Source organism: Salvelinus sp. IW2-2015, linkage group LG11, assembly GCF_002910315.2.
Source record: "Salvelinus sp. IW2-2015 linkage group LG11, ASM291031v2, whole genome shotgun sequence".
Classification (NCBI taxonomy): domain Eukaryota; kingdom Metazoa; phylum Chordata; class Actinopteri; order Salmoniformes; family Salmonidae; genus Salvelinus; species Salvelinus sp. IW2-2015.
Window position 1 is genome coordinate 10,321,652 of NC_036851.1, and position 26,670 is coordinate 10,348,321.

At 42.9% G+C, this 26,670-nt stretch overlaps 1 pseudogene; it reads right to left on the minus strand.

Moving 5' to 3' along the window:
* Positions 1 to 2,244: 2,244 nt before the first annotated feature.
* LOC139028417 (general transcription factor II-I repeat domain-containing protein 2A-like) overlaps positions 2,245 to 26,670 on the minus strand; it is a 33,571-nt pseudogene continuing 9,145 nt past the window's right edge.

The window sequence follows — 26,670 nt, forward strand, 5'->3', positions numbered from 1 at the left end:
GGCACAGTCAGGCAACAATACCTGTGTTCCTTGGGATGTAAACCCTGAGCATTGAACCCCTAGGTGTCTCAAGTGTAGAAGGCCCAATGGGGTCAAAAGAGAGGCTGCGGAGAGGAGACCCATCAGTCTCTGACACTGAAGAACAGTCACCTTCCAGTCTTGGACAAAAGGWTTGAGGTGAACTACAATTTTCTGGACTGCTCTTTGATGAGGTGAGCCTTCATTAGAGATGAGTCAGTCCGCATGCCCACGAACATTACAGTTTGTGTGGGGACCAGTTGGATTTTTTGCATGTTCAACCTGAGGCCTARCTCTGAGATGTGCTTCAGGAGTGATGTCGTGTCTACTGCTGCCTGTTCTTGTGACTGAGCGTGGATTACCCAATCGTCTAGGCAATTTAGTACAATCATCCCTTGTGATGTTAATGGTGCTAGAGCGGCAACCATGTATTTTGTGTATGTTCTTGGTGCCAGGGAGAGGCCAAAAGGTAACACTTGGTACTTGTCCGCTATGTCATTGAATGCAAAGCACAGGAACTTCCTGTGGGCCGGGTGGATTGGTACATGGAAGTAGGCATCTTTTAGGTCGACAGTGGTGAACCACTGGCCTGGGCTGTAATGGCACCACTGACCCGGAGCCTGTTGACGTGGATGATCAGGGCTGATTTGGAGGAGGGCCCAAGCAGCCTGTCAAGGCAAGAGAGAGTTTAGGTCTAGACTGCAATGTTCTCTGAGTAGGGTAACGTGGGGCAAGAGAACCCATTAAAGACTGAAGGGTCTTTCTGTCCTCACGCAGCTTCGCCGTTTGGTCCAAAATGGCGGCCACACCAGGACCAGAAACTTGGCCTGGGGAGATGGGGAGCTCCATAAAGGGTTTCTTCACAGAGGCGGACATCTTTGCCTGTGAGAGCCAAAGTTGTCTGCATGATGAGATGACTGTAGACAGGGCTTTTCCATTAGCATCTCAGCATTTAAGACGGAGATGAGTGTGGACACCTGAGTCATTTCAGCCGTCTGGTCACCATCAAAGGACAGGCGAGCTATCAGACCGTGCTGGTGTGCCTGCAGCAGAGTGGTCGCATTCATGAAGCGAGCCACCATGGCCAAGGTCAGGAAGGTGTTGTTTAAATGGTTGTCAGAAGCCCGATGAGGTCCCAGAGGACAGCGGTGGGACCTACCAATGATCTCCTTGTCTGGGAGGACCATGGCCGCAACAATGGGGTCCATGGCGGGGTGCTGGTCCAGTCACTACTCCTCGGGAGAAGCCATGAGGGTCCAAGGCTTGCACTGGCTTGCACTGAACCTTGAGTTCACCTTAGCCCAAGATTGACGCAGTTCATTAGAGAACTTGGGGCACCAGAGGAATGTACACTCTGCCCGGGCTGCTGTTAGGGTCTGGATTAATATCCAGAGCTTTCATGAACAGGGCACTTCACTCTCAGCCCTCTCTGAGCTATGGTTCCTGTCTTAAGTCTACAACGGATCCTGTCGGGCTGAGAGAGTGGAGCTGCAAAGACAGAGAGGCTGCCTGGGCCTCCAACTCATCCAGAGTAGGGACCCTGTCCTCCTTGGACTGCTTGGCGGGCCCGCCGCTGAGGAGGGTTGTTTACGCTTGAGGCCACTCCCGGGGCCTCTAGCATTTGTCTCCATCATCGTAGCTTATCGTGCTTTACATCGGCGTGGGCCGAGAGTAGCACAATACATGCAGCTGAAGGGGGAATCCACAGCCTGAATGGCATGCTCTAAGCCTAGGCACATCATACAGGTGATGTGGGCATCAGCCAAGCCAAGCCAGCATTGCCTATATCACAGTAGTATGGCATGGATAATCTTCTCCCTGTCTAGACAGAAGCAGAAATACAGACAATATCTTATAGACCAGATAATCTGTATAACACCCCTTTAATACTATACCAGGAGTAAGTATAAAAGTAGTTCTGTTCTCAGAATATATTCATGAAAATCAACTCAAAATCCCCAAAAGGTATGGATGTGAGGAGCCAAACTCAACTGACAAAGTAACAGACTAGGTGTGAGTAGAGAGAACCGACTGGCCAACTATTGTGAGATTAGTGAGGCGAGCGAGCTCTGAATCTCACTCTGGTAACAGCTGCAGCTCGAGCCAGTAAGAGAGTATACTAGCTAGGATGTGAAGTCTGGACGTTAAGGTGCGCGTCGGTGATCACCCATCCTACTTCTGGAGAGCAACAGCGTTTAGCTAGAGCTAGATAACACACAGTCTCCCCTAGCCTGGGTAGGCGCGGTACCCAGCCTCAAACTCCAGTGAGAAGAGGCTAGTATCCAGCTGAAGCTAACAAGCAACAGGTAGAGCAATTAGCTGGGAGGCTAAGCGTGAACAGGTTGGCCCAACACTTTCACCTTACTTCATTGCACAGTGTCGACCTGTCAGAATTTTGTTTACAGACAACAAAACAATGCAGAGCACTCCTTGGAGGAGCAAGCTTTGCCCAAAATGGAGATTACTCTACACACTCAACGAAAAACACACCCATGTAGTCTTCTACATCCACTTCTCGCTCCCCTGAGTAGCTGAGGGAAGAAAGGAGGAAGTGATGCTATGCACCCAGGTATTTATAGGGGTGGAGGCACGCACATCACACCCGCACGTCACACCCGTGGCACGCCAGGCGGAAGGATATCCCACTGAGTTCCTCAAGCGAAATAGAACACCGTCGTGTTCGTGAGAGTTTCATCTTTCCATAAAGAGGTCATAACAGTTTGTAGGCCAAACCGTTCGGACGCTACAGATGATTTTGTGAGAAGACTGATTTTCGGGATGTGCCGTGGACTGACAAACACCGCTCTAGCTCTGTCACCTTTCACCGCAGATGCGGAAGTGTGGTGGATTGAGACGCATCCAATGCAAAAATAAATATGTATCTCTAGTTTAAATTGGCAGATTTTTATGGGGATTTTTTTATTATTCAAATTCAAATTATTCAAATTAGGGGGTTGATTCGTTATTTTTGGCCATCCGTGAGTGGAAGTGTCTATGGTTATATTAACTGTCTGCTGCCAGTTCTGAAGTATTTTTAAACGCTTACATAAAAGCATGTGGCAATAAAGTAATGCCTTTAATTCAACATTGACCTTGTCAAGTGATATGGACCTCGTGGTGTCATGGTTAAAAATACAATATGAGTTGTGATTGCATAACAACATTGGTGCAAACTATATACACTTCCTAGTGTTAAAAATACTATATGAGTTATTGCGTAACACTGAAAGTGTTCATTCCCTAACACTGACAAAGTGTAACAACATCCACACTAAGCACAGTTTTTATTTAACACTCAAAAGTGTGGACCCATATACACACTGGTCCAGTGTTAAAAAGAACACTAGTTCTTAATTATCCCGTGTTGATTTAACACGGGATAATTTGCTGTGTGTGTGTGTGTGTGTGTGTGTGTGTGTGTGTGTGTGTGTGTGTGTGTGTGTGTGTGTGTGTGTGTGTGTGTGTGTGTGTGTGTGTGTGTGTGTGTGTGTGTGTGTGTGTGTGTGTGTGTGTGTGTGTGCTGTCTCTTATACACATCTAGATGTGTATAAGAGACAGCAGGGATACATGTAAGCGTACATGTGAAAGGGAGATAAGTGTTAGTGATTTGGGCACGGCTGGGGAGGTGTCAAACCGCACATCAGCTCATCAGTCAGCAGCTCTATGGGCTGCCATGCCAGCAACACGTTCAGCATCAGCATCCGGAAACACGTTCAGCATCAGCATTCAGCATCCGTGTTCAGCATCAGCGTTTAACGTTAACTGTCATTAGCAGCTCATTTGTCTGATTGAAAATTAGCATGTCACCTTTAGCCAGAACTTTAACATCCTCATTAGCTGGCACACACACCCTCCTACGTGGTGCAGCAGGGCTGTATATTTATTCAAGAGACAGAAGTCAGGGGCTTGTAGAGGTGAGAGTATTTATTCAACAGATGAGACTGTCATCTTTGTTTTAGACTACATGTCCTAACGTCCTCTCTCTGTGCCCAGGCCAACATCCCTGACAAGCCCAGAGGAATTCCTCCGCCACCACTGCAGCGTCTCAGCTTTGGCTGAACAAACTTTGTCCTGTTTGTTCATATTAGAAACGTGTCCAACTCTGAGACTGTGCAACCACTGTCACACATCTACACTGAACAAAAATATAACTGAAACATGCAACAATGTCTGAGTTACTGAGTTAAAGATCATATAAGGAAATCAGTCAATTGAAATACATCTATAGATTTCACATGACTGGAAATAAAGATATGCATCTGTTGGTCACAGATATATTTTTAAACAGGTAGGGGAGTGGATTAGAAAACCAGTCAGTATCTTGCCTCGTGCAGTGCGACACATCTCCTTTGCATAAAGTTGATCAGGCTGGATTGTGGAATGTTGTCCGAAGTGCGAAGTTGCTGGATATTGGCGGGAACTGGAACACGCTGACATATACGTTGATCCAGAGCATCCCAAACATGCTCTGGTTAGAATGCAGGCTATGGAAGAACTGGTATATTTTCAGCTTCCATGAATTTTGCTCAGATCCTTGTGACATGGGGCCGTGCATTATCATTACATGGGGCCGTGCATTATTATTATGCTGAAACATGAGGTGATGGAGGTGGATGAATGGCATGACAACGGGCCTCAGGATCTCGTCACGGTATCTCTGTGCATTACAATTTCCATCGATAAAATGCAATCGTGTTCGTTGTCCATAGCTTATGCCTTCCTATATCATAACACCACCGCCACCGTGGGGCACTCTGTTCACAACGTTGACATCAGAAAACTGCTCTCCCACACGCCACCATACACGCTGCCTTCCATCTACCCTTGTCTATCCATCTACACTTCTCCAGCGTGCCAGTGGCCATCGAGGTTGACCATTTGCCCACTGAAGTCAGTTACGACGCCGAACTGCAGTCAGGTCAAGACCCTGGTGAATAAAGACAAGCACGCAGATGAGCTTCCCTGAGACGGTTTCTGACAGTTTGTGCAGAATTTCTTCAGTTGTGCAAAGCCACAGTTTCATCAGCTGTCCGAGTAGCTGGTCTCAGATGATCCCGCAGGTGAAGAAGCCGGATGTAGAGGTCCTGGGCTGGCATGGTTACACGTGGTCTGCGGTTGTGAGGCTGGTTGAAGGTACTGCCAAATTTGCTAAAACGACGTTGGATGCGGCTTATGGTAGAGAAATGAATATTAAATTATCTGACAACAGCTCTGGTGGACATTCCTGCAGTCAATATGCCAATTGCACGCTCCCTCAAAACTTGAGACATCTGTGGCATTGTGTTGTGTGACAAAACTGCACAGTGGCCTAACGCTCATGCTGTTTAATCAGCTTCTTGATATGCCACACCTGTCAGGTGGATGGATTATCTTGGCAAAGGAGAAACGCTCACTAAAAGTGAGTTTGAGAGTAAAGCTTTTTGTGCGTACGGAACATTTCTGGGATCTTTGATTTCAGCTCATGAAACATGTGACCAACACATGTTGTATTTATTTTTTTGTTCCGTATTATAAACGAAATAAAATGTTGATTAAGCAATGCAGAGAGAGAGATGAGAGAAGTGAGGAGAGTAAGAGAGAGAGAGAGAGAGAGAGAGAGAGAGAGAGAGAGAGAGAGAGAGAGAGAGAGAGAGAGAGAGAGAGAGAGCAGAGAAGAGAATAGTTCAAAATTGTCTGTTCTTCAATGTGACAACATACAGTATGATCTTATGTACTATCATGATGCATATTCAATTGTTAGCTTTTGTGTGACAGCTGCTGACTTTCCTGATACTGATCACCTCTTTCTCTCCCTCTTTGGAATTGGAGATCATCCCGAAAAGGCTGACATGGTCCGAACTACAACTCCCACACACACACACACACACACACACACACACACACACACACACACACCACACACACACACACACACACACACACACACACACACCCCACACACACACACCACACACACACACACACACACACCACACACACACACACACACACACACACCCCACACACACCCACACACACACACACACAAGCACACACAAGCACACACAAGCAAACACAAGCACACACAAGCACACCGCATTGGAAGGAGAGTACTGTCAGGGAGTGTTTTATTGCAGAGTACAAGGACACAGAACAGTGGTGTGTTCACACTGTACACGGCTTAACGTGAGGGTGTGGTGGGTTTGTGTACCTTGGCTGACAACCACTGGCAGGACTAGTTGTARAGCTGAGGCTACTGGTCATTTCCACGTCATTAGTAAGCACCAGTGTCAGTGTTTGTAAGTGATGCGATGTATAATTATGGGGAGGGACATTCTGTCCTCTGTGATGGACTGTAAAGACATTAGGAGGAGATTACGCGCCAACCCACTGTCAGTAACTCAATTGATATATTCACTAAAAAGCCTCTCATAACTTGATGTAACGTGGTTCAAGTGCTTGCGCAGTCAATTGTATCCGCCTAAATTGTTGGCTTCTTGTTGAGAACTTGATTGTTCTTTGGTGGGACATTGAATGTAGTGGTCAGGGATGAATAGCTGTGATTGTCAGCTAATCTAATGGGCGAACAGTGGACGAAGGTAAGTGTTAAAAGGGTTAGTGGGATTCACAACCAAGTGAACTGAACCAGTGACGATTCCACTAATGACACCTCCATCAAACCAATCCCAACCCCATGGTGGGGTATGTTGTGGATGTGGTGTTTTTCGTGAGGGCTTGGTTTACGACACACACGTTACAAAGAGGAGAGAGGATGGGAAAGAGGACAGAGATAACAGGCACTGATTTTCCTTTGGGATTCACTGAGAAGAACCACGGGCGCTTGTGACATCATTCTGACAACATAGCAGCCACACTTAATTAGATTGAGAACTAAGCCACTGATCCCAACCCCAGAAAAAGAAAAAAAAAAGACTTATTAAAATGTACTTGATGCGCCATACAGTCTCCAGACAACTTTGTCGAGATAATAGGATCTTTTTACAACTGGTTTGTAATTCCAGGAACAGATGTCTTGGCAATGTTTTTTTTAAGCGTGAGAGTCTCYGGGTCTTTCATGTGAAGTGAAAAATGAGGAGCATGAAGACACCGAGCCTATTGTTTGCTTTGTTGACCGAATTATTCTTAAATGATACATTCAAATGAGATAATCTTATCAAAGCTAGTTGCGTAGAGATCTAATGAATTCTACGGCTCGTTGTCTGTTCCAATATGATGTCATAAGGCTTTTAATTATAAATGCCTAACGTGTATTGTTGTGCAGCAGCTTGTTCATCCCTACTTGCATGCAATCATATCGTGTGAACACATGCAGTGTTGGAGACCTTTTTCCCATTATTCTTTGTGACATTTTAAGCTATTTGCTCTATGCTGGTTAGTCCTGGATGTGTTCTACGAGGGTGATATGGGTTTCATCCCCAGACAGTGTAATGTAATTATGGAAGTCTATACTGTGTTTAACTCATCTGATGACATACCGGACAGAGAGAAAGGTCTTATGAAAAGTAAAAAATGACTTTGAACAGAATAGTAATATAGGGAGGGAAGTGGATATACTGGGTAGAGAGGATAGAGACAGAGAAAGGAATGGACATAAACTGTAAGGTGAATGCACCAATTTGTAAGTCGCTCTGGATAAGAGCGTCTGCTAAATGACTTAAATGTAAATAGAGACAGAGAAAGAAGATAGAGACAGAGAAAGGAATGTACATAAACTGGGTAGAGAGGATTAGAGGGTCAGAGAATAGGAATGGACATAGCTGCAAGCCAGTTAGTCTCCACATCTATTCATGATCTCTCTCTCATCCACACACACACACACACACACACACACACACACACACACACACACACACACACACACACACACACACACACACACACACACCACACACACCACACACACCACACACACACACACACACAAACACAACGAGTCAGTATGGATCTTCCCCCGCTACTTACTGTGCCACAGCCACCTGTTTCATGGCCTCGTCAGAGGAGGTGATGACAGGAGGTAGGTGGGGGTGGGGGGTGGAGGGGACACGGTTGGATCAGGAGCCCTGTGAGAGAATAGTACAGAATCAAAGACAGACACTGATGATATCTTTCATATCCGGTTCGCTGTTGCCGCGCACAACACTGCAGTGACTACTCTAAAGGAGTGTTACAAGATCCCATTTTCCAGCCACTGAGATCACAGACAGCAGGACAAATCAAGTGTTACCATTTCATCAGTCCCTGTTATCATCGCCCCACACAGACTGTTTTTGTGCAGCCTAGACTGGAGAAGAAGTTCACCACTTCCTGCTTGACGTGTGAAACGTAGAACAAAAAATCGGAGTCAATTCCTCTGCCTGCCCTCAGCCTCCCCCTTAAGCCGGGGACCTGTGGTTTCGTTGGGGTGAAGAATGACACCTGTGATGTAGGAAAGTAGGGGGACCAACCCGCCATCCTGGCAACAACACTGGGAAAGACTATTACACAACCCCATCAAAGGTAGTGAGACAGAGGTTCTTTCAAACAAGACGCCATTTTGAATATAAAATCCATTGTTATTATTCATGGGACATGTTACAGTGAAGGGGGCTGATATAATTTAATCCATGTGCTCCTCCAGTTAGATGCTGTTGCCGGGCGGAGAGATGGGTGCAGCCAGACGAGCGGGACGGGGGGATCAGAGCCTCCGGAGCCCGATAGGAAACAGCCTTTAATTCAACCCAAATCATCCCACCGCAGCTGCCCTCTTCCCTTATTTCCCAGGGAAGGGAAATGTGAGCCAGATACAAAGAGACAGACTTGTGTCATGTTGAAATAGCAGCTGTCCCATTTTTTATTTTTTTTTACCCACAAAGCTCCAGTTGAGTCATAGACTAGCTTTGGGATGAGACCTAACCTACCCCCGTCTGAGTGATCAGGGCTCACATTGAAATCTGAATGAGATCAACATTCATGGACTAATGGTCCAGTTTTCAACTTTATAATCCTTGTAAGAGCATTAGGCCTACTTATGGGAGAAAGCATGTTGTGTGTGARTCGAGTGGACGAGTGGTCTATGAAATCTGGGCAAAAGCCATGCATGTACAGTAAGACCTTGTGAACGTGGTGGTTTCCTCTGATTTCTGCATCAACAACACAAGAGGAGACTGTATGAAACGCTCAATAGCCAGATAAAAAGAATCTAATCCAGTTTTCTTCCCAAGGTGAATATTCTCAGAATTAACTCACCAAAGTAATTACTGTAGATGGTAATAGCGCTATGGAGACGACCATTTCTGCTCCAAACCTTATAAAACCAGCCTACGTTTTTAAAAAGCCACATTAAAGTTTCCTTCTCTCTCCGCCATCAGACAGCTGTGGGACGGAGGTATGACTGTGCCAACTGCACAGTGTTTTCCTTTTCCCATTTAAATGCTAATGAGTGTTCTGCTGGCGTAGTATTCAAAGCGAGCAGAGGCAGAATTTTTTTCATTTAAAAAAATGTAACAGCTCTCTCGTAGAGGGTGAGGGATGAGTACATGTTCACTCATTACGTTCAACACAGATGATCTGACCCACAGGGAGGTGTAAGGGCCATTCTGTAAGTTAGGGTATGTGGTACACTGTGTGTGTGTGTGTGTGTGTGTGTCCGTGTTCAAGTCTATGGCAACGTGTGTGACCAATACAATACTGTCTGTGCGTGTGGCTCCGTGTTTGTGAATGCTTCGTCATCTAATTTGCATGCGTGTGGCGCACCTCGTAGTAAGTATATTTGAACCAAAGTGTGAGTGTGTGTCTGTGTGTGAGTGCACTTGTCTCTGCACCTCATCAATAATGAAAGCTAGATAATTAGCTCCCAATCCTGTGGCAAAGGCTGTCACAGCCGCTTTAAAAAAAAAAGACTTTCCATGTCTGCTATAGTCATTGGCCTCTGTGTGGATGCCACAAGGTCTGGGGAAAATTAATCAAATCTAATCAAATTCATCTGGGAGAATAACCCCTGCCCTCATACTACCCTGTTTTCTACATTCTTTCAGTCATTCCTCTGGTTCTTGTTCACATACATACACAGCATCTAATTCATGTTCAGGGTCATTTTCAATGCAATTAACTATACAATGGAAAGCAGATATTGGAAAATACTCTGCTGTATGTTTATGGTGATACAGCTGGACTAGGCATGATAAAAGCAGAGATACATTTTAATAAATAGGTGTGAGGGAAGATAAAAACCTAAATAGTTACCATGGTGCTTGACAATGACCATAAGGCACTTTCATTCGTCCCCACCAAGCCGATGGCACTACTGATAACTAGAGACAGCGTTGTAATTCAATAAGATTTAATAGCAATTAGATTTAATTTTAAACAACCATCAAAAGTCTGGGCTTTGCTGAAACCCTTTGGCTACGGCCCGAAAAAGTAAAGTTGGAGAGAGTGAAGGAGAGAACGAAGGTTCCCAGGGGTTAAACAACAGATAGGAAGGTCGCCAACAGTTTCCTGTTCAGTAACACTCTTGCTTACTACAACATTGAGTGTTGTGAGAACGGGTAACCAGACCTGAGAATCAAACAACATCAACGGAATGAGAGTTCCTTCCATATGCACCAATAAGTCTTAGGATTTGAACCAGGCATCTCGTCATTACGGCAAGTCCCAAACTGATCACTGTACGTCATCTCCCATACATATCATTTACACGATCAACAGTATTGATGRAGTTCTCCCTCTGTGGCCTGGCCTAGACTCTTTGAGACGCTTTGTTGGTAGAGTATCTATCGAACTTCTGGCGACTGCGTTCCCAGAGAAATGCTGGAAAGAATTTGGAAGACTTTGTTAAACTAAATGTTCCCTGTTGCCAGGTCCCTGTAATTAATCTGCTCTTGTCTCACGCATGTGACAGATGTCTGGCCATCGCTGGCCTGAAGATAAAGATAATAAAAGTAAATAAACAGAGGGAAAAGGAGGCAGCTGTTGGCTACGAGAGAGAGAGAGACGGTGGGCGAGACAGACAGACCAAAATAGAATGGAGAGAGGTGTGAAAGTAAATGAATATGTGAGATATGTGTCAAGACAGGAGGAATAATATACATGTACTAGAAAATATCAAACTTTCCTTGATTTCCTGAGAAAACTGGAAGTGCTGAGGGAGCTGAAGGTGGAGAACATCAAAGAAAATCCAATAGCTTTCTTACCCATCACCTGAACATCACACACCTGTCTACCTGTTCCATTCCTGAAAGACTCTGTACTGTATATGTGTCTGTGTGCATCTTCACTAGAGCAGTGTTTGTCAGACCACGAGACACCTTGAAAATCGGTCTCCTAACAAAATTGTCTGAAGCGTCTGAACTGTGTTTTTTTCAATCTTTGTACTCGTCTGAAGTCGGTACAGCTGATCTGCCAACTTCTGTCTGTAGCGTCCGAACAGTTTGGGCTGCGCACTAATATGAACCCTCTGTGGAAAGGTGAGACTCAAGTACATGTCGGTTGTTTTTCTCTAGGACGCCTACAGGCCTCACAAGACTCGTCTGAAGGTCCCCTGGTACCAGTTCCAATAATGTATGGAAATTTGTATGGAGACTATTCAGTACCAAAAATAAGGGGTTAAATACATGTGCAGAAAAATAACAAATGTTTCCTGATCTTTCTTATATCGCTCAGATATAGGATAGACAATTCAGAACAAACTTCCTTTAGCTTTTCGGGGGGACTATCTGTTTTTCCATGTAGTGGATATACTGTATACATGTATATATATTTTGATACTTCAAAGGGGTCTTCAAATTCAAAATCAAATAGCAAAATGATCATTTTAAAACAATTCCATATAGCTTAGAACCCCCCCCCCCCTGTTTTTACGACCAAGGCTTGTGATCAAGGCTTGAGGTCACTCGAGATCTCTCTGTGAAGCCCACTCTTTTCCACCGACAGACCAGTGTGCTAAGTGCTTTTCCCGTTCCCAGACAGTTCTAGAACGTCCCACACAATGTAATTGAAAATCTCTAAGTCACTCTTTCCCGTCTCAGTTGCCCATGGTCTGGTCAAAGCTGCATGCGTAGGTGTCTCTGAGAGGAGAGGATATGGCTAGGAATCCGACCCATGAGACTCTTACTGTAGCTTCAAAACGTGTTTATCTCTGTGCTGTAGCAGTGGAAGAATATGATACCATCCATGGAGTTTCTGATTCTGTTTTCTGCGGTGATCTAGATGGAGTGACCAGCATAGCGCTTAGTTATCTGTGCTGGGAAACGTGGGATATATTTTGAGCAGATATTGGAGACGTAAGCCCCACTGCTTATGGTTAAATCATATGGAACACATTATGGATGACAAAAAGCTCCACAATACTCAAAAAGCACACTTTTAATCTGTTATGTGTAATATGATGAAGTGAATGCATGGAGGAATGCACTCACTGTAAGTCGCTCTGGATAATGTAAAAGTAATGGAGTACACCTTGAGGACACTGAGATTGCAGCTTGTTTCCATTGACAACAGAGCAGATCACCTGGGAGTCTTGTGTAAAACAAAGGTATGCTTATAATCAAACATGATGGCATAAGTCTAGCATGTATAGCTCCGGTAGAGATATAGAATAGACAGATTCTGCATGGTTTCAGATAAAGTTGTCCATCCACCATACAGAAGGGATGCCCAGCCAAAGATGCAAGCAGGAACAAGGGGATGGGTGAATGAGTAGCATAGCTGTGATGTCTATCTGTGTTTCTAACACCCTGACTACACCGGCCAGGTTGAGTCCACGAGTGTTGCAAAATAAATGTACACACAGTGCATTCAGAAAGTATTCACACCCCTTGACTTTTTCCACATTTTGTTGTGTTACAGCCTGATTTTAAAATTGATTCAATTGAGATTTTGTGTCACTGGCCTACACACAATATCCTATAAGGTCAAAGTGGAATGACGTTTTTAGACATTTTTACAAATTCATTAAAAATGAAAAGCTAAAATGTTGTGAGCCAATAAGTACAGTTGAAGTCGGAAGTTCACATGCGCCTTAGCCAAATACATTTAAACTAAATTTTTTCACCATTCCTGACATTTAATCCAAGTAAAAATTCCCTGTCTTAGGTCAGTTAGGATCACCACTTTATTTTAAGAATGTGAAATGTCAGAATAATAGTATAGAGAATTATTTATTTCAGCTTTTATTTATTTCATCATTTTCACAGTGGGTCAGAAGTTTACATACACTCAATTAGTATTTGGTAGCATTGCCTTTAAAATTGTTTAACTTGGGTCAAACATTTCAGGTAGCCTTCCACAAGCTTCTCACAATAAGTTGGGTGAATTTTGGCCCATTCCTCCTGACAGAGATGCTGTAACCAAGTCAGGTTTGTAGGCCTCCTTGCTCGCACATGCTTTTTCAGTTCTGATAGCAAATTTTCTATRGGATTGAGGTGAGGGCTTTTTGATGGCCCCTCCAATACCTTGACTTTGTTGTCCTTAAGCCATTTTGCCACAACTTTGGAAGTATGGTTGGGGTCATTGTCCATTTGGAAGACCCATTTCCAACCAAGTTTTAACTTCCTGACTGATGTCTTGAGGTGCTGCTTCAATATATCCACATAATTTTCCTACCTCATGATACCATCTATTTTGTGAAATGCACCAGTCCCTCCTGCAGCCAGGCACCCCCACAACATGATGCTGCCACCCCGGCGCTACATGGTTGGGATGGTGTTCTTTGGCTTGCAAGCCTCCCCCTTTTTCCTCCAAACATAATGATGGTCATTATGGCCAAACAGTTATATTTTTGTTTCATCAGACCAGAGGACATTTCTCCAAAAAGTACGATCTTTGTCCCCATGTGCAGCTGCAAACCGTAGTCTAGCTTTTTTATGGAAGTTTTGGAGCAGTGGCTTCTTCCTTGCTGAGCGGCCTTTCAGGTTATGTTGATATAGGACTTGTTTTACTGTGGATATAGATGCTTTTGTACCTGTTTCCTCCAGAATCTTCACAAGGTCCTTTGCTGTTGTTCTCGGATTGATTTGCACTTTTCGCACCAAAGTACGTTCACCTCTAGGAGACAGAACACATCTCCTTCCTGAGCAGTATGACGGCTGCGTGGTCCCATTGTGTTTATACTTGCGTACTATTGTTTGTACAGATGAACGTGGTACCTTCAGGCATTTGGAAATTGCCCCCAAGGATGAACCAGACTTGTGGAGGTCTACAATTTTTTTTCTTTTGATTTTCCCATGATGTCAAGCAAAGAGCCACTGAGTTTGAAGGTAGGCCTTGAAATACATCCACAGGTACACCTCCAATTGACTCAAATGATGTCAATTAGCCTATCAGAAGCTTCTAAAGCCATGACATAATTTTCTGAAATTTTCCAAGCTGTTTAAAGGCACAGTCAAACTTCTGACCAACTGGAATTGTGATACAGTGACTGATAAGTGAAATAATCTGTCTGTGTGAAGTGGTTGAGAAACGAGTTTTAATGACTCCAACCTAAGTGTATGTAAACTTCAACTGTATTTTTTTTAGGAATGTAGTGGAGTAAAAGTTGTCAAAAATATAAATAGTAAAGATACCCCAAAAACGACRTAAGTAAAAATACTTTAAAGTACTACTTAAGTAGTGTACACCACTGCGCGTGTAGCCGGTGTAGCCATGGTGTAAGTGCCATTGCACCATTGGTTCTCTTCTTTTTCAGACAGAGTGTCAAGGTGTTGGAAGAAATCTCTTTCATCTAGATCTTGGAATTTCTTCAACAGTTTCCTCTGAGAAGCAACAAACCCTCCTACCCATGATTCTTCAAAGAGAAGTACAACATCTGTCATGGGCAAATAAAATATTCCCTTCCATTATAAATCACGCTTCATTTCATTTTGGGTGTTTTATGTATCGCTGTATTTGGTTCCTGTGGGTTGAATTGATCTCATCATGGGTGTAGACTAATCTCTGCGGAGAATCAGAGTTATCCAGATAACTGGAAGGTTTAACTCGCACACTCAAAACGCTAGTGTGTATCATTTCTGGATCATTTTTGAATTGTGGTGACATTTGCCATGGTATTTTATATTCCCCATTCTAAATAAACTTATATGGCATTATGATAACATTATGCCACCAGTACATTTAAGTCATTTAGCAGACGCTCTTATCCAGAGCGACTTACAAATTGGAAAGTTCATACATATTCATCCTGGTCCCCCCGTGGGGAATGAACCCACAACCCTGGCGTTGCAAGCGCCATGCTCTACCAACTGAGCCACACGGGACCAGTAGTAGTAGTAGTAGTAGTAATAGTAGTAGTAGTAACTCCAATGATGGTAACTCCAATGAGAAATGTATTCAGACTCAGATTTGGGTAGTCCATTTTAAGTTATTAAGGATTTTCTTAACTCATATAGGTCTAAGCCCTTAGCTCGGTAGATATTGCGATCTAACATATAGCATTTTTTAAAGACGGTCATAAAATGAATAATTTAGCCATTTGATTTTGAATTTTAGGACCCCTGTAAGGTATAAAAAAAATATACAAAATGTATTTGAAGAAACATAGAATTTGGCCTTTACTGCTAAAGCCCATAGAAACACATTGAATAACACATTTGTACATTGCAAAACAGACAGTCAAAAAATACATCGTAAGGAATAAGGTTTTGAAGTGTCTGTCCTATATTTGAAAACTCTGAATAATATATATTTTTTTTTTGGTCCATGTTTGGTCCCATTTTTCGTGGCACTTTTTACCCACTATGTACTTTGTGCCATTTTTACAGCCCATTACTGTGTTACCTTCAAATGACTCCCCTGAAGCTTGTGTGCATTGTAGAGCAGAACAACCRACACCGGTAKYACTTTATTTGGATAGTCTGTAGCGCACAGATGGACTATCAGTAACATTTCAACGAACTATCSACATACTAGCCCTAAATCGAACATCAACCCTTACCCTAACTTTAACCCTTACACTAACCCTTACTCTAAACCTAACCATAACCTTAGCAAGCAGTTGCTTATCAACAGACAGTATGGCCATTTGTAGAGCATCTACAGATGGACAATCTGGACTATCCAAATAAAGTGTGACCCATATTAGTTTGTAGCTCCAATGGATCGGTCTGGAAAGTTGGTTTTGTGAGAAGACCTCATTGAAATTTGGACATCCACGACAGAGAGTTCGACTGAGAGACGACTGCCGTAACAATTGTGGATGTCGTAGAGCCAAAATTATGACATACTAAAAGGGTGTGATTAGCTAATAATTTTCTTTACTATAGAACCCCTCCCCCAATAACAGTTTGCCACTGGAGGGAATGCTTAAGATCCTTGTAAACGTAAACTCAGCAAAAAAATGAATGTCCCTTTTTCAGGACCCTGTCTTTCAAGGATGATTCATAAAAATCCAAATAACTTCACAGATCTTCATTGTAAAGGTTTTAAACACTCTTTCCCATGCTTGTTCAATGAACCATGAACAATTAATGAACATGCACCTGTGGAACGCTCGTTAAGACACTAACAGCTTACAGACGGTAGGCAATTAAGGTCACAGTTATGAAAACTTAGGACACTAAAGAGGCCTTTCTACTGACTCTGAAAAACACCAAACGAAAGATGCCCAGGGTCCCTGCTCATCTGCGTGAACATGCCTTAGGCATGCTGCAAGGAGGCATGAGGACTGCAGATGTGGCCAGGGCAATAAATTGCAATGTCCATACTGTGAGACGCCTAAGACAGCGCTACAGGGAGACAGGACGGACAGCTGATCGTCCTCGCAGTGGCAGACCACGTGTAACAACACCTGCACAGGATCGGTACATCCGAACATCACACCTGTGGGACAGGTACAGGATGGCAACAACAACTGCTCGAGTTACACCAGGAACGCACAATCCCTCCATCAGTGCTCAGACTGTCCGCAATAGGCTGAGAGAGGCTGGACTGAGTGCTTGAAGACCTGTTGTAAGGCAGGTCCTCACCAGACATCACCGGCAACAACGTCGCCTATGGGCACAAACCCACCGTCGCTGACCAGATAGGACTGGCAAAAAGTGCTCTTCAATGACAAGTTGCAGTTTTGTCTCACCAGGGGTGATGGTTGGATTCACGTTTATCGTCGAAGGAATGAGCGTTACACCGAGGCCTGTACTCTGGAGCGGGATTGATTTGGAGGTGGAGGGTCTGTCATGGTCTGGGGTGGTGTGTCACAGCCTCATCGTACTGAGATTGTTGTCATTGCAGGCAATCTCAACGCTGTGCGTTACAGGAAAGACATCCTTCTCCCTCATGTGGTACCCCTTCCTGCAGGCTCATTCTGACATGACCCTCCAGCATGACAATGCCACCAGCCATACTGCTCGTTCTGTGCGTGATTTCCTGCAAGACAGGAATGTCAGTGTTCTAATATGGCCAGTGAAAAGCCCGGATCTCAATCCCATTGAGCACGTCAGGGACCTGTTGAATCGAAGGGTGAGGGCTAGGGCCATTCCCCCAAGAAATGTCTGGGAACTTGCATGTGCCTTGGTGGAAGAGTGGGGTAACATCTCACAGCAAGAACTGGCAAATCTGGTGCAGTCCATGAGGATTAGATGCACTGCAGTACTTAATGCAGCTGGTGGCCACACCAGATACTGACTGTTACTTTTGTTTTGACCCCCCCCCTTTGATCAGGGACACATTATTCAATTTCTGTTAGTCACGTGTCTTTGGAACTTGTTCAGTTTATGACTCAGTTGTTGAGTCTTATGTTCATACAAATATTGACACATGTTAAGTTTGTTGAAAATAAACAATTGACTGTGAGAGGACATTTCTTTTTTTGCTGAGTTTATGTAACGAGAGACTTAGGGCGGTAACACCAGTGACATAAAACTGAGGAACAGACATTATAGTAGTAAAACATTTTTATTTTAAAGCCTGTTTTGTTTTTATTGATCTATACAACATATGAAATACTTTTGTTCACTTTYTAGCGTTAAAAATAATAGATAGTCCCAAAAACAAATTACTACAACTTTACACATCACTACTGGGACAAGTCCATTTGCTTACCCCTAAGTACTTTAAACAATGCATAAACATAACTTTTTGCTGTATTAAGGACTTGGATTATGTTTGATCATTGATAAACAGTTTAATATAAACCAAAACATGTATGATGTGTAACTATTTGTCATTTTAAAGTGTTTTTCCATGGTTGCAAAGGCAAGGGACCCAAATGCCACTGCAATTCAAGATTGACCCCTCTGTGTGGCTGTGATAGCTATAGGAGCTGTGCTCTGATGCTCAGATTTGATTGAGACCCTTTAAAATATGACAACTGTTTTCAACACTTTTTCTTTTTCTTGCTATACGTGACCCACTTTCTTTTTCTCCTTATCCATGATCTCTTTCACCTTCTGCTTTGCACAAACTTGGCCTGCACGCATCCACACACAAAACACCCCAAACATAAGGTGACCAGACAGCCCCGATTTCCCCTCAGAAAGAAAAAAGCAACTCTGAAGTTAAATTGAGGCTGCTATTTCAATAATTAACTGTTGTATCCAATCAGATTTGCATGTAAAAAAGGATGTATATCCCTGTAACTTTTTTTTTGTTGAGAACGTTTGATCAGTGATAGGCCTACATTGTAACCGCATGAACAACCATGCCAGTAGCCAGAAAGTGCATGCAACATCATACATACTGGATCTTAATTTGAGCCAGTGTGCTACATCAGGAAAATAATCCTGCAGCAACAGAAACTGTGAATTATTATGTGGATTATAATTAATGAATATTTTGTGGGGTTGATAMATTTTTTATAAAGGAAAATCAAGTCTGAAATTGTGAAGTGGAAATTACTAACTTTAGAATACTTTTTAAACCTCAAACCCACTACAAGTCTTACATTTCCTGTTGCAGGAATGTTGTCCTGCAACATGAGCAAATTAAGATTATATATCTGTAGGCTACCAAATTTGGGTAATTCTAAAATTACTAGATAGGCTAAGATTAAGAAAACTGTGGAGGGGTAATCCATTTCTGTGTTATCATTAATAAAAAAAAATGTTTTTTTTGCAGCTACAACAATGTGTAACTTCGAAGCGTAGGGATTCTTGACAGATAGCTCAGCAAATCTAAACCAGAGATGAAAATAAGAGCTTCCGCTGCATAGCGCGTCCTTGCACCACTGGTAGGGGATGTAAATGTCAATGTAAATGTCTATACCTTATCATGGAGTGACGTTTCACCTCGGTAACATACAGTACCAGTCAAAAGTTTGGACACCTACTCATTCCAGGGTTTTTCTTTATTTTTACTATTTCCTACATTGTAGAAAGAAGACATCAAAACTATGAAATAACACATATGGTATCATGTAGTAACCAAACAAAAGTGTTAAACAWATCAAAATATATTTTATATTTGAGATTCCTCAAAGTCCAATTTGTAAGTCGCTCTGGATAAGAGCGTCTGCTAAATGACTTAAATGTAAATGTAAATGTAAGTAGCCACCCTTTGCCTTGATGACAGCTTTGCACAGTCTTGGCATTCTCCAAACCAGCTCCATGAGGTAGTCACCTGGAATGCACTTCAATTAACAGGTGTGCCTTGTTCAAAGTTAATTTGAGGAATTTCTTCTTAATGCGTTTGAGCCAATCAGTTGTGTTGTGACTAGGTAGGGGTGGTATACAGAATATAGCCCTATTTGGTAAAAGACCAAGTCCATATTATGGCAAGAACAGCTGAAATGAGCAAAGAGAAATGACAGYCCATCATTACTTTAAGACATGAAGGTCAGTCAATCCGGAAAATTTCAAGAACTTTGAAAGTTTCTTCAAGTACAGTCGACGAAACCATCAAGCGCTATGATGAAACTGGGTTACATGAGGACCGCCACAKGAAAGGAAGACCCAGAGTTAACTCTGCTGCAGAGGATAAGTTCATTAGAGTTAAAGGCACCTCAGATTGCAGCCCAAATAAATGTTTCTCATAGTTCAAGTAACAGACACGTCAACATCAACTGTTCAGAGGAGACTGCGTGAATCAGGCCTTCATGGTCAAATTGCTGCATAGAAACCACTACCAAAGGACACCAATAAGAAGAAGAGACTTGCTTAGCCAAGAAACAAGAGCAATGGACATTAGACCGGTGGAAACCAAATTTTTGGTTCCAACCGCTGTGTTTGTGAGATTCGGAGTAGGTAATTGGATGATCTCTGCATGCGTGGTTCCCACCGTGAAGCATGGAGGAGGAGGTGTGATGGTGTGGGGATGCTTTGCTGGTGACACTGTCAGTGATTTATTTAGAATTCAAGGCACACTTAACCAGCATGTCTACCACAGCAGTCTGCAGCAATACACCATCCCATCTGGTTTGCGCTTAGTGGGACTATCATTTGTTTTTCAACAGGACAATGACTCAACACACCTCCAGGCTGTGTAAGGACTATTTAACCAAGAAGGAGAGTGATGGAGTGCTGCATCAGATGACCTGGCCTCCACAATCACCCAACCTCAGTGTGAAGGAAAAGCAGCCAACAAGTGCTCAGCATATGTGGGAACTCCTTCAAGACTGTTGGAAAAGCATTCCTCATGAAGCTGGTTGAGAGAATGCCAAGAGTGTGCAAAGCTGTAAAGGCAAAGGGTGGCTACTTTGAAGAATCTAAAATCTAACATTTATTTTATTTGTTTAACACATTTTTGGTTACTACATGATTCCATATGTGTTATTTCATAGTTGATATCTTCACTATTATTTTACAATGTAGAAAATAGTAGAAATAAAAGAGTAGATGTGTCCAAACTATTTACGGAGCATTCGGAAAGTATTCAGACCCCTTGACTTTTTTTTTTACCTTGATTTTGTTACGTTATGTTAGAGACTTAAAATTGATTTAAAAAACATTCTCATCAATCTACACACAATAAACCATAATGGTTTTCAGACATTTTTTCCCAAAAAATGAAATATCTTATTTACATAAGTATTCAGACACTTTAATCAGTACTTTGTTGGCAGCGATTACAGTCTAGAGTCTTCTTGGGTATGACGCTGCAAGCTTGGCACACCTGTATTCTTCTCTGCAGAGCCTCTCAAGATCTGTCGGGTTGGATTAGGAGCATCGCTGTAAAGCTATTTACAGCGCTGTCAGAGTGACCATCGGGTTCTTGGTCACATCCCTGACCAAGGCCCTTCTCCCCCGATTGCTCAGTTCGGCCGGGCGGCCAACTCTAGAAAGAGCCTTGGTGGTTCCAARCTTCTTCCATTTAAGAATGATGGAGGCCACTGTGTTCTTAGGGACCTTCAATGCTGCAGAAATGTCTTGGTACCCTTCTCCAGATCTGTGCCTCGACACAATCATTTCTCAGAGATCTATGGACAATTCCTGCAACCTCGTGGCTTGGATTTCGCTCTGACATACACTGCCTTTCCAAATCATGTCCAATCAATTGAATTCCAATCAAGTTGTAGAAACATCTCAAGGAGGATCAATGGAAACAGGATGCAACTGAGCTCAATTTTGAGTCTCATAGCAAAGGGTCTAAAAACGTATGTAAATAAGGTATTTCTGTTTTTAATTTTAAATAATTTGCAAACATTTCCAAAAAAACTGTTTTCACTTTGTCATTATGCGGTATTGTGTGTAGACTGCTGATGATAATTTGTATTTATTTAATCCATTTTAGAATAAGGCTGTAACGTAACAAAATGTGGAAAAAGGGAATGGGTCTGAATAGTTCCCGAATGCACTGAATATATCATGTTGCTTCCTTGATTAGGCTACTGGCGTCATACAAAATTCTAAAGGGTTTTCACATATATGACCAAATTACACGTTGTTGCAGTTTCTTTCAACACACCCATATACTTTCCTTGAAAACAATCAGGATTATATAACATGGAACTTTGTAGTCATACATCGTAAAAGTCGCGTTGTTGTCAAATCAAATCAAATKTATTTATGTAGCCCTTCTTACATCAGCTGATATCTCAAAGTGCTGTACAGAAACCCAGCCTAAAACCTCAAACAGCAAGCAATGCAGGTGTAGAAGCACAGTACCTAGGAAAAATTCCCTAGAAAGGCCAAAACCTAGGAAGAAACCTAGAGAGGAACCAGGCTGTGAGGGGTGGCCAGTCCTCTTCTGGCTGTGCCGGGTGGAGATTATAACAGAACATGGCCAAGATGTTCAAATGTTCATAAATGACCAGCATGGTCAAATAATAATAATCACAGTAGTTGTCGAGGGTGCAACAAGTCAGCACCTCAGGAGTAAATGTCAGTTGGCTTTTCATAGCCAATCATTAAGAGTATCTCTACCGCTCCTGCTGTCTCTAGAGAGTTGAAAACAGCAGGTCTGGGACAGGTAGCCGTCCGGTGAACAGGTCAGGGTTCCATAGCCGCAGGCAAACAGTTGAAACTGGAGCAAGCAGCAGGGCCAGATGGGGACAGCAAGGGGTCATCATGCCAGGTAGTCCTGAGGCATGGTCCTAGGGCTCAGTCCTCTGAGGAGAGAGAAAGAAAGAGAGAGAAAGAGAGAATTAGAGAGAGCATACTTTAAATTCACACAGGACACCGGATAAGACAGGAGAAGTACTCCAGATATAACAGACTGACTCTAGCCCCCCGACACATAAACTACTGCAGCATAAATACTGAGGCTGAGACAGGAGGGTCAGGAGACTCTGTGGCCCCATCCGATGATACCCCCGGACAGGGCCAAACGGAAGGATATAACCCCACCCACTTTGCCAAAGCACAGCCCCACACCACTAGAGGGATATCTTCAAACCACCAACTTACCATCCTGAGACAAGGCCGAGTATAGCCCACAAAGATCTCCGCCACGGCACAACCCAAGGGGGGGCGCCAACCAGACAGGAAGATCACGTCAGTGACTCAACCCCACTCAAGTGAGCACCCCTCCTAGGGATGGCATGGAAGAGCACCAGTAACCAGTGACTCAGCCCCTGTAAGGTTAGAGGCAGAGAATCCCAGTGGAGAGAGGGGAACCGGCCAGGCAGAGACAGCAAGGGCGGTTCCTTGCTCCAGAGCCTTTCCGTTCACCTTCACACTCCTGGGCCAGACTACACTCAATCATATGACTACTGAAGAGATGAGTCTTCAGTAAAGACTTAAAGGTTGAGACCGAGTCTGCGTCTCTCACAATGGGTAGGAGACGCATTCCATAAAAATGGAGATCTATAGGAGAAAGCCCTTCCTCCAGCTGTTTGCTTAGAAATTCTAGGGACAATTAGGATGCCTGCATCTTGTGACCGTAGCGTACGTGTAGGTATGTACGGCAGGACCAAATCGGAAAGATAGGTAGGAGCAAGCCATGTAATGCTTTGTAGGTTAGCAGTAAAACCTTGAAATCAGCCCTTGCCTTAACAGGAAGCCAGTGTAGGGGAGGCTAGCACTGGAGTAGTATGATCACATTTTTGGGTTCTAGTCAGGATTCTAGGCAGCCGTATTTAGCACTAACTGAAGTTTATTTAGTGCTTTATCTGGGTAGCCGGAAAGTTAGAGGCATTTGCCAGTAGTCTACCCTAGAAGTAACAAAAGCATGGATAATTTTTCTGCATCATTTTTGGACAGAAAGTTTCTGATTTTTGCATGTTACGGTAGATGGAAAAAAGCTGTCCTTGAAAACAGTCTTGATATGTTCGTCAAAAGAGAGATCGGGTCCAGAGTAAGCGCGAGTCCTTCACAGTTTTATTTGAGACGGACTTACAACATCAAGATTAATTGGTCAGATTGAACAGAAGATCTCTTCGTTTCTTGAGACCTAGAACAAGCATTTCTGTTTTGTCCGAGTTTAAAAGTAGAAAGTTTGCAGCCATCCACTTCCTTATGTCTGAAACACAGGCTTCTAGCGAGGGCAATTTTGAGGAACACCAAAATTTACAGTGGATTTGTCAGAGGACAAACCATTCCCAGAGACAAACTGATATCTTTCCGACAGATAAGATCTAAACCAGGCCAGAACATGTCCGTGTAGACCAATTTGGGTTTCCAATCTCTCCAAAAGAATCTGGTGATCGATGGTATCAAAATCAGCACTAAGGTCTAGGAGCACGAGGACAGATGCAGAGCCTCGGTCTGACGCCATTAAAAGGTCATTTACCACCTTCACAAGTGCAGTCTCAGTGCTATGATGGGGTCTAAAACCAGACTGAAGCATTTCGTATACATTGTTTGTCTTCAGGAAGGCAGTGAGTTGCTGCGCAACAGCTTTTTCCCAAAAATTTGAGAGGAATGGAAGATTCGATATAGGCCGATAGTTTTTTATATTTTCTGGGTCATGGTTTGGCTTTTTCAAGATAGGCTTTATTACTGCCACTTTTAGTGAGTTTGGTACACATCCGGTGGATAGAGAGCCATTTATTATGTTCAACATAGGAGGGCCAAGCACAGGAAGCAGCTCTTTCAGTAGTTTAGTTGGAATAGGGTCCAGTATGCAGCTTGAAGGTTTAGAGGCCATGATTATTTTCATAATTGTGTCAAGAGATACTTGATACTAAAACACTTAAGTGTCTCTCTTGATCCTAGGTCCTGGCAGAGTTGTGCAGACTCAGGACAACTGAGCTTTGGAGGAATACGTAGATTTAAAGAGGAGTCCGTAATTTGCTTTCTAATGATCATGATCTTTTCCTCAAAGAAGTTCATGAATTTATTACTGCTGAAGTGAAAGCCATCCTCTCTTGGGGAATGCTGCTTTTTAGTTAGCTTAGCGACAGTATCAAAAATAAATTTCGGATTGTTCTTATCTTCGAGCAGCAGAGTGAAGGCTCTTCGATACTGCACGGTACTGTCTTTCCAAGCTAGTCGGAAGACTTCCAGTTTGGTGTGGCGCCATTTCTGTTCCAATTTTCTGGAAGCTTGCTTCAGAGCTCGGGTATTTTCTGTATTCCAGGGAGCTAGTTTCTTATGACAAATGTTTTTAGTTTTTAGGGGTGCAACTGCATCTAGGGTATTGCGCAAGGTTAAATTGAGTTCCTCAGTTAGATGGTTAACTGATTTTTGTCCTCTTGACGTCCTTGGGTAGGCAGAGGGAGTCTGGATAGCAATAATTTACCCATTACTGTTAGCCCGAGTGGTGCGGGATTCACGAAAATGATCTACTCCATGGTGTTGGCAAATGGTGGCTGTGAGGTTGAATCCCATTCGGGGAAAGATTATTATTWTWTTTTTTTATAATCGGCTACAGAGAAAAATGCTGTAGCCAATTATCATGTTTAAAAAACCTTGTACAATTATGTACACTGAACAGAAAATATAAACGCAACATGTAAAGTGTTGGTTTCATGGTTCAAAAGCTTATTTCTCTCGAATTTTGTGCACAAACTTGTTTACATCCCTGTTAGTGAGCGTTTCTCCTTTGTCAAGATAATCCATCCACCTGACAGGCGTAGCATATCAAGAAGCTGATTAAACAGCATGATCATTACACAGGTGCACCGTATAACGTTTTTTTGGGAGCGTGCAATTGGCATGTTTACTGCAGGAATGTCAACCAGAGCTGTTGCCAGAGAATTTGCCATTACGTCCAACCGGGCTCAGAACCACTGACCACTTGTAACCATGCCAGCACACGACCTCCACATTTRTCTTCTTTATCTACGGGATCATCTGGTGGGGTTAATACAGAAATATTCATCACTACAATGGCTACCGGAAATAAAACGTTGATTTATCAGTGGCCTATGACTTTCAGGCTTCTTGGGCGGGCACTACCCAGCTAGCGCATAACGTTCTGAGAACCATATGTTTCTTAGAGCTTGGTGAGAGTGTGGTTGTCCTATGGTTATTTTGCATACAACCTTCCCACAACTTTCTGAGAATGGTGCAGGATATCCAGCTAGCACATAACGTTCTGAGAACCATATSTTTCTTAGGTGGGAATTTMCGTATAATGTTTCCTTAGGGTTTTATTTAAAGTAATGTTCTCAGAACATTTAGAAAACTTTCCAATAAAACCACAAAACATTAGTCACGTTCAAATAATGTTCTCAGAATGTTATTTAAAAACATATACATTCTGTTCTCATCATCAACAAAACTCTCTCTATCCTCTATCTTGTTAAGTGTGTTCAGGTGTATTGGCCCACTAAAGCCCACTAATTGGCTACACTCAATGAGCGCTTGTTTCTTTTGAAATGGAGTCTGTTTGAATAGACTAAAATGTACAGCTTTGTATGAATTGTTTTTAAACATGGAATGTTAGCTCTAGCCTGGTAGCGCAGTGGACTAATTCCATGGATAGAAGACAGAAGATCCTAGGTTCAAATCTCAGCGACGCCAAGCCATAATATAAATATGTGTATTTCCATGCTTAATGCCTAAGCAAATGAATTTCCATCTGTGCTTGGATGTTAAACTAAGCTAGCAGTGCTATTAAAAGTCTTATGAAACATGTTCTCAAATGTTATTTAATTACCTTCAAATAACCTGTAATTACCGTTCTCAGAACATTAATAAAACCTCACAGGAAAACTTTCAGGGGACCACAATAAAACGTTCACAGAACCTCAAAGAAACCTAAAAATGAACGTTCCCAGAACAGGCAAAATGTTCACTTCCTTTCTCAGACTGTTTGAAAAACATTCTGTTTTTCAGGAATCTTATGACCTCGTTCCCTGAACCAATGAGAAACCAAAAAGATAAGTTATTCTAAGGGACCAAATGTGCAGGCTGGGTACTAATG